A 6,049-nucleotide genomic window follows, 5' to 3' on the forward strand; every position below is an offset into this window, starting at 1 on the left:
TCAGCCTCATCATCTTCAGGTGGCTCTTGAAAAGCGACATGTTTCTTCTTTGGACTTGGGTGAGTACCTCGTCCAGCAGTTGCTTTGGTCTTCAGCAAAGTTGGGCAGATGAAGAATTAGGCGCGGCTGAGGAACTTGCTGAGACACCAGAGGCAATAGAGATGCCTACAGTCCTTTGGCACGAGGCCAGATGCACAGGTGCTGAGGACTTTGTCGGAACAGCTGAGGACTTTGGTGGAGGTGCTGAGGATTTTGAAAGAGCGGGGGAAGCATGAGGAATTGGTCTTGAGGACTTTGAAGATTCAGGCCTTGAGGGAGCAGCTGAGAAACTTGGCCTTGAGGGCATTGTTGATGAAGCACTTGGCTTACGAGCGGGCTTCTTAATCATTGTTTTCCTCGGCTTAACAGAGGCCTCAGTGGCAGCAGCAGCAGCAGCAGAATCTTCATTGAATTTCCTCACTGCTTCTCTGGCTTGTCTCGCCAGTTTGGCTTGAAGCTTGGCCCATTCTTCAGGAAAATCCTCACCGCGTTTGACGCTAGTGGGATCAGCCACTTGGCCAGGTGCCAATGGGGCTCTTGTACATGGAGGGTTTAGTGCGAATTTCTTCATGTACTTTGGAGTAACATATCTGTACTCCCTCCATTCGCGTGCCCATCTCTGTTCTATCCTCTGAATGCGCACCTTGCGCTGATTTTTATCTTCTTTGCCAAACTTGGCTTCATCAGGCGTGCAGTAATCTTTATAAATGTCCTCAGGGATTTCAAAACGAGTCATGACCTCAGGCTTCTTTCCTCCTCTCTGTGGCCTTTTACCTTCAGCCATTTTCTTCAGTTGAGGAATATGAACTATTGAATTCTCTGAAGAAGTATGTAGTTTTTCTTCGAGGAACACTGCAAACGAGTTAAGTTGATGAGAACCTAATGATTCAGCAGCGGACATGTGTGCCTGTGAACAGAGTATAGTAGCGAGGAATTTGGAGAGGTCATATGCGTTCTCAGAAGGTTTTTCAAAAAGAACAAGTTTGAGGAATTTGACCAGATGCGTTTTGAGGAATTTCACTAAGCGCGCTTTATCTTAGGTTCCAGAGTTGTATAGATCGATGATCCACACAATTGAGGAATCTTGAAGAAAATGATGCTTAGAGAAATGAATCAAGAACAGATGACATGTGAGGTGTTTTGTGTGTGAGGATTTGAAAAATAAAACACCTTTGAAGATTTTGTAGAAAAATTTTGAATCAAAGAGAGCAGTAAAAGTAACTTTTAATTACCCTGAACAAAGAACACGACGAACTGTGAGTTGAAGCAGTGAAGTTCGTCGATGCAGATCTTCCACGCCCTAACTTGGCGGAGGAAGACGTCTACGGCGGCGGCGGAGGTGAAGATTTCCGCGGTCGGCGCGAGTACGACGGCGACGAGGTCGAGGCAGTGAAGCTCTTCCTCACCGGCGACGATGGAGTAGCGGCGGCGCTAGGGTTTGGGAAGCTCGAGCGGGAGAGAGAGATCGAGCGGAGTAAAAGAAGTGAGGAAGGGGACAGGGGTATTTATAGCCACGGTGAAAAACTGCTCGCCCGAAGATTTGGGACGAACGTGCCCCTGCCCGTTCTCCTTCTCACGACATGTGTCACCCACGTACTGTGTAGTGGAGATCGTGTAAGATCGTGGGTGAGTAAAATAATGCATCGTGGGATGCGGAACGGTTTGAGCGGCAAAACCGAAAATTTGGATAAGATTAGTTTTAACGTTCCGTTCGCAATTTCTTCAGCTGACAAGGACACAGTGAAGAATTTGAACGAGTTTCAAATAGAACGCACATGAAGAATTTGTGAATAGATTGGATTGAGTATAGCATAGAGGGGAAGGGTCCGATCACATTCACTTAGCAGAAAAAACAACAACTTGAAGAAATAGCTATAAGTGAATGTTGTAGAGGACATAAACTCAAATATATATATATATATCCAATGAAGAAAAACGACGGCACAAGTGAAGATTTTGCAAAGTTGAAGAATTTGAACAACTGAAGAATTTCAAAAGCTGAGGAAAAACTCAAATTGAAGATTTTCAACTTTTGTGGTGGCGTGACCCACCGTATAAGAATGATGATTTCAGACACCGCGTACAATTGTCGTAGGGTTCTGAGAATCAAATTCTTCATTAATTTCTTCACACTTAGAGTGTTATTCTTCATTGATTGAAGGAAAACGTTTCTTCATGTGTTGCACATCTAAGTCATCAATTTTGCATAAGTGTTATGATGAGTGCCTTTTCAAAGTACATTCGAAGATTCTAAGATATTTAGCTCACACCGCAACTTGCTAAATCTCTTCTCATCCAAGGGCTTAGTGAAGATATCGGCTAGCTGTTCTTCAGTCTTCACATGCTCAATAGAAATGTCGCCCTTCAACACATGATCACGAAGAAAATGATGACGAATCTGAATGTGCTTTGTCTTCGAGTGCTGAACTGGGTTGTGAGCAATCTTGATGGCACTCTCATTGTCACAGAGGAGAGGCACGTTCTTCACGTTGACGCCATAGTCCTTGAGTGTTTGCTTCATCCATAGCAGTTGAGCACAGCAAGAACCAGCAGCAATGTACTCAGCTTCAGCAGTAGACAGTGATACGCAGTTCTGTTTCTTCGAGGACCAACAGACCAAGGATCGTCCGAGGAAATGACAAGTACCAGATGTTGACTTGCGGTCCACACGATCACCAGCATAGTCAGAGTCAGAATATCCAATGAGATCAAAATCCGAGCCCTTGGGATACCATAATCCTAGTGTTGGTGTGTGAGCTAGATATCGAAGAATATGCTTCACAGCCTTATGGTGTGATTCCTTCGGTGCAGCTTGAAATCGGGCACACATGCAAACACTAAGCATTATATCTGGCCTAGATGCACATAAGTACAATAAAGAGCCAATCATGGAGCGGTATACCTTATGATCGAAGTCAATACCATTTTCATCAGTGCATAGATGACCATTTGTGGGCATAGGAATTTTGATGCCTTTGCAATCTTGCATGCCGAATTTCTTCAGGACATCCTTGAGGTATTTCTCCTGAGATATGAATATGCCATTGCGCTGTTGACGAATTTGAAGACCTAAGAAGAATTTCAACTCTCCCATCATAGACATTTGATATTCTTCACTCATCATATAGGCAAATTCATCACTATAACATTGGTCAGTACAGCCAAAGATGATATCATCAACATATATTTGGCACACAAACAGTTCACCATCATAAGATTTAGTAAATAGAGTGGGATCGAGTGAACCGGGTGTGAAGCCTTTCTTCATGAAGAATTCCTTCAATGTATCATACCACGCCCGTGGGGCCTGCTTGAGGCCATAGAGGGCCTTGTTAAGTCTGAAGACTTTGTCAGGATGTTTTGGATCTTCAAAACCTGGGGGTTGAGCAACATATACTTCTTCCTCAAGCTTACCATTGAGGAATGCACTTTTCACATCCATTTGATATAAGATGATATCATGATGGTTAGCATAAGCAAGTAATATGCGAATAGCCTCAAGTCTAGCAACAGGTGCAAAAGTTTCATCGAAATCAACTCCTTCAACCTGTGTGTAGCCTTGAGCTACTAGTCGTGCCTTATTCCTCACCACAACACCATTTTCATCTTGCTTGTTGCGGTAGATCCACTTCGTGCCAATGATGTTATGCTTGCGAGGATCGGGACGATTGACTAGTTCCCAGACATTGTTGAGCTTGAACTGATGTAATTCTTCTTGCATGGCCTGAATCCACTCAGGCTCCAGAAATGCTTCATCTACCTTAGTGGGCTCTGTGATAGAGACAAAAGCAAAATGCCCACAAAAGTTAGATAGATGTGAAGCTTTTGAGCGTGTGAGAGGACCTGGTGCTCTAATGTCATCGATGATCTTCTCCACTTGCACTTCTTTTGCAACGCGAGGATGAGCTGGTTGTCGTTGAGGAATTTGATCAGCATTTTCTTCAGCATCAATTTCCTCAGCATTTTCTTCAGGTGCATCAGCTCGACGTTCTTCACGTTCTGGAATGAATTCTTCAGCAGATTCTTCAGTAGGAATGACATCTTCAGTAGCCTTGTGCTTGATAGAATCCTCAGGTGCTGGTTCATCTAACACAGAAGGTAGGTGCTCTCTTTGCGAGCCATTAGTTTCATCGAACCGCACATCTACAGTTTCAACAATCTTGTGAAGAACATTGTTGAAGACTCTGTAGGTGTGCGAGTCCTTTCCATAACCAAGCATAAAACCTTCATGTGCTTTCGGTGCAAATTTAGAGTTGTGATGAGAATCTCTAATCCAGCATTTAGCACCGAAGACTTTGAAATAACTCACATTGGGTTTCTTATCAGTGAGGAGTTCATAGGCAGTCTTCTTGAAGAATTTGTGAAGATATACTCTGTTGATGATGTGGCACTCAGTATCAATTGCATCAACCCAGAAACGACGAGGGCTTTTGTATTCGTCATGCGTGGTGCGAGCCATCTCAGCAAGAGTCATGTTCTTGCGCTCCACAACGCCATTCTGTTGAGGAGTATAAGGAGCAGATAACTCATGAGTAATACCAAGTTCATCAAGATAGTCATCGAGACCCGAATTCTTAAACTCAGTGCCATTGTCACTTCTGACGTGCTTGATCTTCACACCAATGTTGGTTGAAGCCCTCGAGGAAAATCGTTTGAAGACCTCCTGCACTTCATGTTTGTAAGTAACAAGGTGTACCCATGTGTAACGAGAGTAATCATCAACAATAACAAAGCCATATTGAGATGCTTCATTTGAGACAGAGGAATAATGATTAGGACCGAAGAGATCCATGTGAAGCAATTCGAATGGACGAGTAGTGGTCATGATAGTCTTCGCTAGATGCTTGGCCTTGGTCATCTTTCCAGCTTCACAGGCACCGCATAAGTGATCCTTGAGGAATTTGACATTTTCAATGCCAATGACATGCTTCTTCTTTGCAAGCGTGTGCAAATTCCTCATGCCTGCATGACCAAGTCGTCGATGCCATAGCCATCCTTCTGAAGCTTTTGCAAGTAGGCACACGGCTGGTTGTGAATCTACAAAGAAATCAACAATATACAAGTCTCCTTTCCTAAAGCCTTCGAAGACTTTGGATTTGTCAGCTTCCATAATCACAACACAATGATACTTGCCAAAGACAACAACCATATCAAGATCACAAAGCATTGAGACAGACATAAGGTTGTATCCTAAGGACTCAACAAGCGTGACTTTGTCCATGTGTCGATCCTTTGAGATAGCAAACTTACCTAGACCCAATACCTGACTTTTGCTCTTGTCAGCGAAGATGATATGCTTCAGATGTGATGACGATAAGGGAGCATCCATCAACAGATTCCTGTCACCAGTCATGTGATTTGTACATCCACTATCAAGTACCCACTTAGTGGCTTTGGGTTGATCATCCTGCAGATGAATTAGTGCAACTTACGAACTTCATATACTTCAGCAGTGAAGAATATGATATCACAATTCATCAAATCAGTTTTATCAAGTAGTAAGACAGAGGGAGGTCGTGTGAAATGAAAGTTCATTTCATCATGATTAGCCTGCGTCCTTTCAGGCAATTCGTCAGGTCCCCAGCAAATTCTTCAGACGTTTGAGCACGTCTGGAGACCTGACCCTGCAGAAGAGATTAGTTCTTTTTCTTCACCACCCACATCTGAAGGGGTGGCAAAGAGTTCATCACTCTGCGAGCTCCATACGAGAATGGTGGCATAATGGCCAAACCATTACGTTTCACATAAGAGGGGTTAGGGTAATCATATGAATAAGCAGAGAAATTTTTCAAGGACTTATGAACATAATGATTGGAAGAATAATGCCCATATTCATAGCCCTTGGCTCTTCCCTGCGAAACAGAGTTGTTAGCACGATGATGTTCATATGAGGACTTTGATCCATGTGAGGAATTTGATCCCCTTGAGGAATTTGGTTCGTATGAGGACTTGGATCCATATGAAGAATTTTGTCCATATGAAGAATTTGATCTGGGGTTCCTTTTCTTCA

This window comes from Triticum aestivum, chromosome 7A (assembly GCF_018294505.1).
Source record: "Triticum aestivum cultivar Chinese Spring chromosome 7A, IWGSC CS RefSeq v2.1, whole genome shotgun sequence".
NCBI classification, from domain to species: Eukaryota; Viridiplantae; Streptophyta; class Magnoliopsida; order Poales; family Poaceae; genus Triticum; species Triticum aestivum.